Source organism: Myotis nattereri, assembly GCF_964212035.1.
Source record: "Myotis nattereri genome assembly, chromosome: 7".
Classification (NCBI taxonomy): domain Eukaryota; kingdom Metazoa; phylum Chordata; class Mammalia; order Chiroptera; family Vespertilionidae; genus Myotis; species Myotis nattereri.
In genome coordinates this window covers 25446702-25459287 of record NC_138082.1, presented here as the reverse complement: position 1 = coordinate 25459287, position 12586 = coordinate 25446702, and the positions used below count along the sequence as shown (strand labels likewise).

Genomic DNA, 12586 nt, shown 5'->3' with positions numbered 1-12586 from the left:
AGAAATAAAACTGCAAACAACTCATTAGAAAAGCTGAGAAAAAGCCATCTTGAGGGCTATCCAAAATATTGTATCACTATTGAAAATTTTCTCTGGGATGTTTTCTCTCTAAATATTGCAAGAAAAAAATTAGTGTTTTCACCCATGGCTATGTCTAAGGCCGTAGGCTCAGGTTTCACACACAGATGCATTGACAAGCTCCCTTCTTTTGAAAAGAGAAAGGAAGACCAGACTGAAGCTTCCTCATTTGCATTTGCCTCCCTGAGCTGTCTCTCAGAGTGAACGCCATAATTTTAAAACCAAGTCTGTTTTTTTTCCACATCCAAAATGTCTTTATTTGCACCCTGGAAATGCTGATGCCAATTGCCTTACAAACCTGGGGATTGGGGGATCTTAATTAATTGTTGTTGACAAGACTGTGGCATTTCTGATAATGGTAGGCACAGAGCTTGTCAGCACCGGGTCTGTTGCCATGGTTACCTGTAAGGTATGACAACAAGTGTAGCGCCTGAATTTAGTGTCGCAGAACACAGAATGACTGCATATCGCTTAGCTAAATGACCCCACATGAAACCTTAGCTGATTATTAGAGAGGAACACTATCTATGTTCCTTCAGCTGACAGGGTTGTCTCTTCTAGATTCAACAGACTATGGTAAAATGATCCCCTTGAAAACTCTTTTTTTTTTAAAGGTCTCACACATTTATTACTGAACCAACCTACTATTGCAGAGGGCAAAAATCAACAGAGCAAAATCACAAGTCCATTAATTTTCCAATTAAAATGCCCCAATTGTCCAGACAGTAGCATCTTTTCAATCATTTAAAGGTGTAGGCAACCTGGATACAGCATAAATATGTGAGTCATCTCTCACGTGTGATTTCTCCTAGGTCCAGTTTGGTTCTTCTCCAATGTGTCCTCCTTGAGTTGCACCTGATTTTATTACCAGTTTTCATCTGAATCCATTGGGGCGTGGGCTGATTCTGCTTTTGTTTCTTGGCCAGGAATCTCTTGATCCTGAAAGTCTGTGGGAAGACATGGTGAAGGAGAAGAGAATGCGCGCATCTCAATGGCAGAGAAAGAGCCCCTTGAGAACTCTTAAAAGCAATCTTATTTTGTTGTTTGAACAGTTTAGAAATGCCATGCCACCATGATTGACCAATGAACGACTTTACGATGCCAGCTGTGGCCACTCCCCTGAAATGGCTGGTTTCGTGCCAGCCACCGTAGTCGTGGTGGGAATCAATCTAAGTGTATATTTTATTATCTCAGTGTATATCTTACTAACTTAAATCAATGGAATTGACGAATGTGTTTGAACTGTTTATACATGTCGATGTGTTCACAAGTTAAAGTTCTTGGCAATGTTTACTGAGCCCCCTGCCCTCTGTCCCCTTCCATCAATGGAGAAAGTTGAGAATCAGAAATAAATCTATTTAAAGCTGGCCCGCTGGTTTCAGAGGCTCACACAGAGCCATTCTCAGCACCTGGGAGGTCCTTTAAGGTAAATAAACACAAGAATCAAATTGCTCTATAGAGAAATAATGTTAACTTTATTATAATATTTACCAAAGAGAGGAAGAATTAAAGTCTTAATGATGAGAGAAATAATGCTCTCCCTATGTAAGACTAGATTGTCCTGTTAAAAAGAAACACACACAGGTAGCTCAGTAAATGCTGTGCGCGCGCACACACACACACACACACACACACACTGTTGTGAAATACTAGGAGACTGAGGGATAGTGCATCAACCCACCTGTGAAGTGCTAGACATCCTAAACCCACTGCATTTTTCTTTTCCTTTTTTATATATTTTTATTGATTTCAGAGGGAAGGGACAGAGAGAGAGATAGAAACATCAATGCTGAGAGAGAATCATTGATCAGCTGCCTCCTGCACACCCCACACTGGGGATCGTGCCCTTGGCGGATCGAACCTGGAACCCTTCAGTCTGCAGGCCGACGCTCTGTCTACTGAGCAAAACCAGCTAGGGCATCCCCATGATAATTGGAATATAGGAACCTATAAAAAAAAAAATGGGATGCCCAGATTCCCCACAAACCCTGCCCCAGAAATATATAGGAGAAAAACTCTTCCTGGCCAAGAGCTGAATGCTGTTTTTGCTTTGCATCTAGAAAAATAAAGATAATACAAAGGCAGTATCATTCTTTCCCATCTGATACAAATGCTGGTTGGAAGGGGGAGGGGGCGCGTGCACACACACAAACATACTTGCACATGTGTATGGGCATAACACCTTCATAAGCATGAGTATTCCATCATGATTCAGGTTCTGGGATTTAGTGAGTCTAATCTCCCTGTTTCTGTGACCTTTCTCAGCTGCCTGGTATAGCCTGAAAAATTTTAGCCTCATTTCCCTGGTGATTCCATGTCAGAGACAATAATGGAAAGGGAAATCAAAAGCCCTTATTTCATCAGCTGACACTGGCGGGGACAGCAGAGGGCTGGCAGGCTGAGGCTGGCAACCAGCCCCTTTTGTCAGAGGAAAATTACCAGAACTCTCTGCAGAGTGAGCTAAGAGCAGCCAGCAGGGCTGCCCGGCGCTCTCCTCTCATCTGAGACTGAGCAGACAGAGCTTTGTAAACAAGGGACAGAGCGAAGCCAGGATTCCACCCTGAAGCAGAGCAGGCCACCTCTGACCAGGTGGTCCTCCCACCACTCCAGGGACATTGGACAGAAGCATGAAACACCAAAGGGAAAACATCGCAGATGCTTTCTAGAACAGCAGCAGCACTGGGAGTAAACAGAATGGCCCTCACGGCTAGGGTGGGTGTCGGCTATTTCTAAATACAGCCATGGAAAGGGAAGGCCCCGAGACACCACTGGCTTCTCCAGTCACCTGGCAGACATGAGCTGGTGTCGAGGTGTACATTAGTTATATTAGTTTTGAGCCTCATGAGGGTAAAGACCCTCTGATTTATTCCCTGCTACATTCCAGCTCCTCACAGAGAAACTGGCTCACAATGTGCTCAAAAAAGATTATGTGAATGAATGAATATTACCTACTTTTCCACCAGAACCAACTGTAATCATAAAGAAAAGTGGATATGTACATGTACACGCACGTGTGTGTGTGTGTGTGTGTGTGTGTGTGAGTGTTTCCATTGAATTCTGGTTTGTGAAGTACTAAAGCCCTCAGGAAAATATAATCTTTGTCTATGGGTAGCAAGTTAGATCATGCAAGTAGAATATGGTCTGGTCAAAATGTCTAACTAATTGGAGATTTTGAGTCTAGCAACCCCTTAGATAAATCATACATTTGAATATTTTAATATTCCATTCTTATCTTCCCTTTGTGGGTAGGAGCCTGAGCCATTCCTAGGAAAGGCAAACAGGGACAACTGCACCAAGATCAGCACTCTGGGGGAGCGGATAGAGGAGCAGGCAACTGGCAGCTGGCAGTTCAAATAGAACTGCTGCCTGTTAGTCCCTGAAATGCAACTGCAGGTACCTTACCATTGTCTTCACCTACTGTCTCCTTGTCAACCCTCAGGTACTTATCATCTCTCCCTGGTACCTACGCTCAGAAACACTTCTTCCCACCAGCTGTACTTCCTATAGTTAATGCTCTTGTTCTACTGATCACATCTACTCTGCACATTCTCATTAACCAGTTCTGTCCGTCTGCCAGTTTCAGGTGAGGGATTAGTCTCTTTCCTCTCCTCTGATCCTTCAGAGCTGTGGCCCTGAATGGAGGGCAATTGGTCTGGATATTCCAGAACAGAAAAGAAGAACCACTCTAAGTCTTTGGCCCCTTTCCAGCAGAATCTGCTGTGGGTGAGGTAGCTTCTGCTTTCAGAGCTAAACATGGTGGCACAACTTCCTGGAAAGATCGCTGTCAATTATATGGGCAGCCAGGCTCCAGGTGCTCTTGTCTCTACCACGGCTTCTCTTCTTTAAACTAGAAAAATGTTCTTAGAGTTCCTTTTCCTGGCTGTATTCACACATAATGGGGAAAAAGGTACAGCACTAAACATTATTCATCTAAACCTGCTTCCCCAGTTTAGGCCAGTCAATAGTGCCACCCACGTGGATGCCCACCCAGTCATTCCATTAGAGGAGCCAACATATTTTCATATGGCTACTGAGCACAGCCAAGGCATTGAACACTGAGTTCTTAGGCAAAATGAGTCGTCAGTGGAAGACAATTAATATCTAGCTCTTGGATTGGAAATAAAGGAAGCCTGAATGGGCCCCATAGGCCCTTTGGGGTTGCAAAGGTTATGTTTTCCAGTGAACTGCAGCTAAATAGGCTGAAAGGGAAGGTTTCTAAGTGCTGGAAGAGAGTATAGAAAGGAAAACAAACAGAACAGAGAGACAGCTGGAGTGTGGAAGCCCGAGTTGCTTCTGAACTTTCTCCAGGGAGACCTCACATGTTCTCTTCTCTTCTCTTCTCTCAGAAGCAGGGATAGATGGACATTGCTCTGTCACACGTTCAGACTGGGAACTCCAGCACACTTTCTGAAAATCCATGAGGGTTTTTCTCTCTGGCCCTACACTTGATATACGAATATAAAAAGGTACAGCCTTGTTTGTACTTCGCTCTTGTCTCTAATTCCCTCTCCACACGTTAATCTCTTCTAATTTCCTCCCTCTCTGTGTCCTACATAGCTCTGTCCTTAGTCTCTATCCCATTCTCACCAAAGTAAATGGGAAAAGAATTCTCAGGAGGGGGGGAAAAAGTATAACTTTCTCATCACAAAAATAAACTTTTAGTGTTTATCCTCAGAGAGTTTAAATAACATGTGTTTTCACTCTGTGCATAGCTATTAAACACCAACTCTGTACCCAGCTCTGTGAGGAAGATATCAAGGTGAATAGAATACAAATCCTGATACTCTAGGACTCTTAGTATTAGAATAATTTGTGTTTGTTCCTTTTATACAGAGAGGAGCAAGGCATTGTGGGAATTCAGTAAAATAAACTTTTTAATTGTACCCAGAGATATTGCAGAAAGCTTTTTGGAAGGGGCAATATTTGAGCTGGCTCTTAAGGAATGAATACTAATTCTCTATGCAATAAAAAAAAAAAGAACTATCAGAATCAAGAAAAATCATCTTAAAACATGAGAAGATGAAAATAACTTTCATATTCAGGAGATTGTATTCAATAGCAACATTAGAGATGAAACCCCACAAGTAAGTAGGAGCCAGGGCAAGAAGGGGTTTGTGCACTGTGGTTAGAGGTTTGGACATTGTCTCATGGAAATTAGAGAAATTTGAGTATTTTAAGCTACAAAGCATCATGATCACATTTGCATATTCAAAAGATCTCTCTAGTTATATGGTGCTGGGGACAACCCAGCCAGGGCTAGAGCAGAGGCAGAAAAGCTAGTCAGGATGTACTGAGAAGTCCAAGTCAGAGATGATGAGGGTCTGGAGTAAAGCAGTGCCATGCTTTTGGAGAAGAGGACTTCATGTTACTTGTCATTCAGTTCTCAAGGCAACATTTTTTTCCATATATTGTAATGTGGAATCAGACCAGAGAGTATCTGCATCCTCAGTCAAGAATTGTGTGTTTTCTTTGCTTATCTTTATTCAAAATTATCTTGTCCTGAGCCTAACCTAAGCTCTTCCACACAAAATCAGTATTGGTGGTGGTGGTAGATTGTCACTGATGATGATGATGATGATGACGATGATGATGATAACCCATGTAGAATGTGAAATTAAACTTCACGCTATCCTGAATTAAGATTTCCACAAAAGGTTTGAGGCTGTATCTTCAAAGAGAAAGTTACCATTATTGGTTGAGGCCATTGTTGCCTTCAACCAGGACACCCCCAGGCACTGAAGAATCAAAGAACAAAAATAGCTACTGATTTAATGATTTTGGAACTTAAATATAGAATGAGAGGCCTTGTTATATGCATTCTCGTTGATATTGACTCTTCTCTTTGCTGCTCTAACCACACCCCCAAAATCTTCTCCTACCCTGCCCCTTCACACCAAACTTTCACCAAATTTCCCGTATCTCTTGCCTTTGTACATGTTGTTCTACATAACTAGGAGCTTTTCCTCCACCCAGTCTGCCTGGGAAACAACTCCTCTCTCAGTTTTCAGCTCCAAGGTCATCACTGCCTCTTCTCAACCTTCTCTTATCCTAGAGTGGACTTGGTTGTTTAGTACTTCATGTGCCCATGACACTGTGCTCAAAACTGTTATACTCCTTAGATACCACATTGAAAAAAAAACTGGCTGAGAGAATGAACAAATTAATGAGAAACTATAATCATTGGAAGATAGCAATACAACCAACAGTGAAATACAGATTAAAAATTAATATGATCCAGCCCTAAATGGTTTGGCTCAGTGAATAGAGCATCAGCCTATGAACCAAAGGGTCCCGGGTTTAATTCCGGTCAAGGGCACTACCTTGGTTGCAGGCTCCTCCCTGGCCCAGGCCCTGGTTAGGGCTCGTGCAGGAGGCTACACTCAATGTGTTCCTCTCACATTGATGTTTCTCTGTCTTTCCCTCTCCCTTCCACTCTTCCTAAAAATCAATGGAAAAATATCCTTGGGTGAGGATTAACAACAACAACAGAATAATTTTTTTATGTGATCCAGTAATAACCAATGATTAAGAACCAGGACAAAATGGCATGTATGTGTAGATTTTTCTAGAGAGAGGGTCAGTAGTGTATCAGATTCTCAAAGAGGTCTGAGGAACAAAGTGTGTGGAAAGATACTTGTCATACACAAAGTGAAAAAGAATTAACATAAAACATTCTGAAAGAAGTAAATACTCCAGTGTCTTTCTGTTGAGTCCTAATCATGTTTATGTAATTGATTCAACAATGAACAGAAATTATAAATGTAAATACATCAATTAAAAGGCAGTTTTTAACTCAAAGAGGGATAATAATAGAGTGATCCAAAGAATTCTGGTCTCAAATCAAACAAAGCCTTATAAAATATGCAAAATCCAATAGGGTATAACTTTAGGTATCTTTACCTAAAGATAGGATGTGTGTTATATGGTCCTAAGAATATAAAAAGATATAAGGGTTTTAAAGTGTATGAAGTTACACTTCTTAAGATCCTATCAAATTCAAAGATTTAGACATAGAAGGGAAAAGTCATGTACATACCAAAAGAGCTTATCAGCTTAGTGGGAGCCATGGGCTTTTCCCAGAAAACAAAAAAAATTAGGTAACATGTATAACTTGCATTCACGGAAGTTGACTAAGGGAACGTTCCCCTCATAAGTCAAGGAATCATTGACATTACAACATAAATAAGGTTAGCACATACCCTCAAGTTCTCAAACAAGAATCCAGATACCCTCCTGGCCTACGGCTCTTCTAGTAATAATACAAATTGCAATAAAGCTTCACATGCCAAGGTCTTTCCACTTGTCCTCACATGGTCTGCAGGGTCAGGGACTGAGGGTTCATCCAGAGTCAAAAGAACTTTTTATCATGTATTCCTAAAACTTAAAAATGGGGCCAGGGGAAACTGACTTTAAAAAAAAAATGCATATCAGAATCATTTTTCAGAAATATATTTTACTTGCACTTACTGGGACTGCCTTTGCTTTCAAAATGCATATTTGAGTCCTTTTTTAGATATTTTCTGTAACTCCCACATATATACATATGAATCTTTAAAATAAAATAAAAAGACTGAGGCAAAATACGATGATCTTGGCCACAGGAAGTATGTAACAGCCATTTCAGGACCTCCCAGCGAGAGTCAATCTCTGTATTTCTGGAGAAGAAAGCGTGGGAGCCTGAAACACCACACCAAACCAGAACAGCTGAACCCCTGGCCTTCCTTTCCGCCCAATATTCTGGATGGGTTCCCTCCTCCCTGTCAGATCATCGTATAGATTCTTGCTAGTCAAAATGTAGTCCCCAGACCAGAAGCAGCAGCAGCACCTACTTGTGAGAGAAATTCAGAGTCTCAGGCCCCACCTGAGACCTACATGGTCATAATCTGTATTTTCCTAAGACTTGCAGGAGATTCCTGTGCACATGAAGGTTTAAGGGATCCTGGTGTTGCATATACTGCCTATCCTGCCATGGGCACCTGGAGGAAAGGAGAAGGGGAAGGCACTCACATGTCTACTTCACAGATAGAGGAAGGCAGGACGGAGCTCTGGGTTCTTACCTGGTGGGGCAAGAATGAGATTTGGACGGTGATGACAGCATGCCTCTCTAAGATGGACTGGGAGTTAGCAAACTTGAGTGGTTTTTTTAATGCAATTAAGTCTCCCTCTACTTTTATTTTGACTACCAGCTAACATTTTTTGACCACTTACTGTATGCGATGGACTGTTTTAAGCTCTTCATGTGCACTATCCCGAATAACCCTTTCAATGATCTACGAGTAGCTTCTGCTGTTACTCCCATTTTGCAGAGGAGGAAGGTAAGGCTCAGAGCCAGTAATTAACGTGCTCCAAGTCACACAGCTAGTAATCCACGGTTCCCTCAGGCAGTCACCCCAGAGCTCTCACTCTTTCTCTCAACACCTTATCACTGCTCCTACCTGGGGTAAAGGTGGGCTGCAGGGCAATGAGCAGAACCTGTATACACATCCATATTCAGATGCTCGAGATGCAGGCTGGCCAAGGAAAGTTCAAGGTTGCAGAGAGTCAGAGGCACATATTTGCTTCAAAAGAGAAGGTCATCACTCCGTGGGGAGGGGCCTTCCTCTGGCCACTCAGAAAGAGCTCCCAAGCTGCGATACATGGTGGCCAGAGCCCTGTGGAAAGGCTGCTGGGTAAAGCATTTTGCTGAAAGAGGGAAAATCAAAACTGATGCCCTCCTTGAATGAAGCACTCAGAGCTACTGGGAGTCCCCCCAAGATGCATGACTGAGATGAGTGTTTCTCCACCTCTGCTCTTCTCCCTGAAGAGGAGATGAGGAAGGTCAAGTTGCAAAGAGAGCAGGTGGAGAGAGAGGAAGCAGTGGGGACAGTGGCGGCTGGCGGGAGCACTGTACACGGATGGCTGGGAAGACGGCAACTAGCAGGAGACAGGGGCAGACATCCAGAGGAAGTGGTTTTCATTAAGGCTTGCTAAGAGCAACAAAGGTTCTGGGAAAACTCAGGACGCCGTGGGAAGGTGAGTGACCCAGAACTTACAATATGTGCTTCTGGAGATCAGAAGATGTATACTGACTAGACATCTGACTGTGGCATTTTAAAATCCGAGTCCCAGTAGATACACAAGGCTTCAAAGTCTTAAAAATCTTCCTGTTAGTCAAAATTCAGCCTGATTCCTTTGAAGACCACCTGGTCATGCTCTCAAGGCTCCTTTGCTCTCCTGGATTTCAAAGTACAGATGCCAGGTTTCCAAACAGGCCAGTCTACATTCAAGGATCAGAGGGAAATGCAAGAGCGGGACGAAATGAAAAGCGCAGCTGGTCTGTTGTAAGGGGAGTTGTTTGTGGAAGGCACTGGGGCTACGTCAGTTCTGCCAGATCTTGTGCGAAAATCAAAGTGATTATACCCAGGGCAGGAGGCTGACGTGCCCTCACTGCAGAAGCAGGACTTGAGAAGATGAGTTTTCAGAAGTTCCGTCTGAGATCCCGAGGCACAAAGATGTCGGTGCTGTGGCCAATGGGAGAAAGCGAGCTGGTAATGTTGCTTTCTTTAATCTGAGCCTTGCGTTTTATTTCATATGGGAAATTCTCTTTACCCTTACAACAAAGAGATTCATTTTTTTTAAATCTCTTAAATTAAGAGATTGAGCCATAGACCAGAAATAAAAACATGCTTCATTCAAGAAACAACCACAGATTTGTCTTGTATTGTCTTGCTTGTTTTCTGTTGTTTATTTTGTTTTTTGTGGTCCCCATTTCTGAATCTTTTTTTCAGGCATCTTGTATTTGTAATCTGCTTAGGAAAAGGTGAAGGCAGCCCAGTGCTGCAGATGAAGCTGAGACAAGGTTCTTTTCCTGCAGGGAGTGAACAATGCTTACTCTGTGAACAATGGCTTAGCAGACCTGAGTGACAAAGGAGAGGGTAATTGATGCCAAAATTTACAGCTTTTTATAATGTCTACCCACTAGCTGATTTTTGAAGTTATAGGTGTTCTTAATTCGTTTGTCTTTTAATTTTTACATTACATTAAGAGTGATTAACATGCAACCTTTACACTATACAGTACAGTATTCTCTGTCTTTGTATTCACCTTTATAAAATGAGTTTTAGACTTTTGTATGCATGTGTCCAACCTCATCAAGTTGCACACAGGCCAATTGGGTGTGAGAATCAGCTACTTCATCACAAAAGGAGGAAGGTGGGTAGAGTCTTAGTGCAGGAGAGACAGGGGACATCTTCCTCACTACTCCAGGTGGAATCCGGAATGCTCTTCAGACTGCATTTGAGAAAGGGGCTAGACCTGGGTTGGGGTTTGTCCCAGAAGCCTTTGAGCATAGTAGAAGCTGAAACAGAGCCTCCCTAGTGAGAACAACATCTCCTGGGACTAGCTTCACAGATGGGGAGGAGCAGCCTCCAGCAGGATACAAGCATTGCAGTGGCTGGAGAGCAGGTCAGTTGGGTCAGGCTGCCTACAGAGCCTTCACAGTATGACTGAGATGGAGACAAGGCTGCTAGGAGCTACAAATTAAGCTGCTTGTGAAACAAATAACCTTCCAATCATCTCAAATCAAGTCATTAAAAGCAATCATGCTATTCTACTTAAACATAGCATTTGCTCCTAAATTCTTCTTTCTGCACGATCACAAAATGGTGTGTTGTTTTCCATTTTAGGCCTGAAATCTTAGGTGGTGTTTTTGGAGAATTCAGTGGAATCCAAGGGAGAGACCCTACCTACAGAGACTTACACACATAATGGGGTGAGGTTTGTTGACCAGGAACCACTACCAAGGAAGAACCTTAGGGGTAAAACTAAGATCTTCCTGGGGTCATGAGATGGGTGTCCACCATGGTTTTCTCACTCGTTGAAATGAGACCTTCCCCTAGTCACAAACTCTCCCAGGAGTACCAGCGACTCATCTGTTAAACATCCCACAAGCACATCTTGAGCCCTAAACATTCTCCATGTTCATCAAACTGAGATGGTTGTTATAAAGAACCTACCTTAGCACCAGAAAATTTCCAAAACCCTTCCACAAGAACGTGGTTGTGCATTTCCTATTGCTTCATTCTAAAAACTATCTCAATGGTAGAAAGCAATGGATTCAGTGATACTCTTAATACGTATCTATTTACTGGTTAGCAGAGCATCAATGCCCATCAGAAAAGTAGCGGTAAATACATTTGCAAGATGCAATATTCACAAGTCTAATGCTCAATGCACAAACTGATCATTTGTTCCTCACAGGAATTTATATTTCCCAGGACCACAAGGACCCCTCTCTGCTCAAAATGTGCCTTGTCAGTCTAGGTGCCCAAAGGTTAAACCACATTACACCAAATACTGGGGCTCTGGAAACGGTGCTGTGGACACGGTCCCCCTCCAGGGAAACCACCTCCCCCAACTTAAAGTACCATTGGACTCAAAAGAGCCGTGTCTGGAAATAATCCTGGCTGTATTTTAACCCCCAACGGTCCATCATTGCCTGAGATCATCTTAAAATTCTCAAAATATCTTTGAATTCCCAAGCCATTATAGTCAGCAAATTTGGTGTTATTTATATTTTTATGTCAGTGCAACTGCATATTCTGTAATTCCCCTCATGCCCTCTACTGCAGACCTCATGCTCTGCCATCAATGGAGGATAGCCGAAGTGGCTTCTGGGATTTTTTATTATAGCTACAACTATAGCTTGGCTGGACAATAAGAGGACAGACTGGTTATTTAGGAAAAGTACCTAAATGTTTATTAATAGTACAATGGACCAGAGAGAACAACAAATGCAAACATCCCGAGGCAGGAAGGGCTGTAGAAAAAGGTCAGAGAGGATAGGGAGTCAAGAGGGAGAGAAAATGGTGCAAGACCTGGCTGAAGTCATAGGCAATAGTTGAAGAGCATTTTGGTGATTCTGGATTTTATTTACAAAGCAATAGGACCCTCATATCCAAAATATGTATTAAAGAAAAATTCCTACAATTCAAATAGAAATAAACAACTCAATTAAAAAGCAGGTAAAAGGTGTGAACAGGCATGCCACAAAGGAGATCAAAATGGCCAACATATATTATGAGTGTTCCACACCATTAGTCATCTGAGAGATGCAGGTTGAAGCAAATGAAACATCACTACATCGCCACCAGAATGGCTAAAATTAAAATGTGACAGTACTTAGTGTTGGCTAGAATAAGAGGTACCTGGACTATTCTTACACTCCTGGAGAGTGTTAAATATTTGTACAATCACTTTGGGGAAATGTGTGGTGATACCTACAAAAGGTAAACATATGTGTCGTCCATGACCCACCCCTGGCACATGCCCAAGGATTCTATGTCCACTGGAAGAATGTTCATGGCAGCTCCATTTGGAACAGGTCCAAACGGAGACAAGCCTAAGTGTCCATCAACAGTAGAATCACTAAATGCATTTTGAAACATCATAACAGAATTCTACACTTCAGTGAAAAAGAACAAGCTACTCATGCAGACCACATGAATAAATCTCACAGACATAATGTTGA

The 12586-nt window shown here is 42.4% G+C and overlaps 1 pseudogene across 1 annotated transcript; it reads right to left on the bottom strand.

Annotated features, from left to right (window-relative positions):
* Nucleotides 1–397: 397 nt before the first annotated feature.
* On the bottom strand, nt 398–1039 carry LOC308522544 (large ribosomal subunit protein eL39-like; annotated as a pseudogene). The gene is made up of 2 exons: nt 875–1039; nt 398–480 (listed from the first exon to the last, which is right to left on the bottom strand). The product of its transcript is annotated as a large ribosomal subunit protein eL39-like (transcript).
* Nucleotides 1040–12586: the final 11547 nt, after the last annotated feature.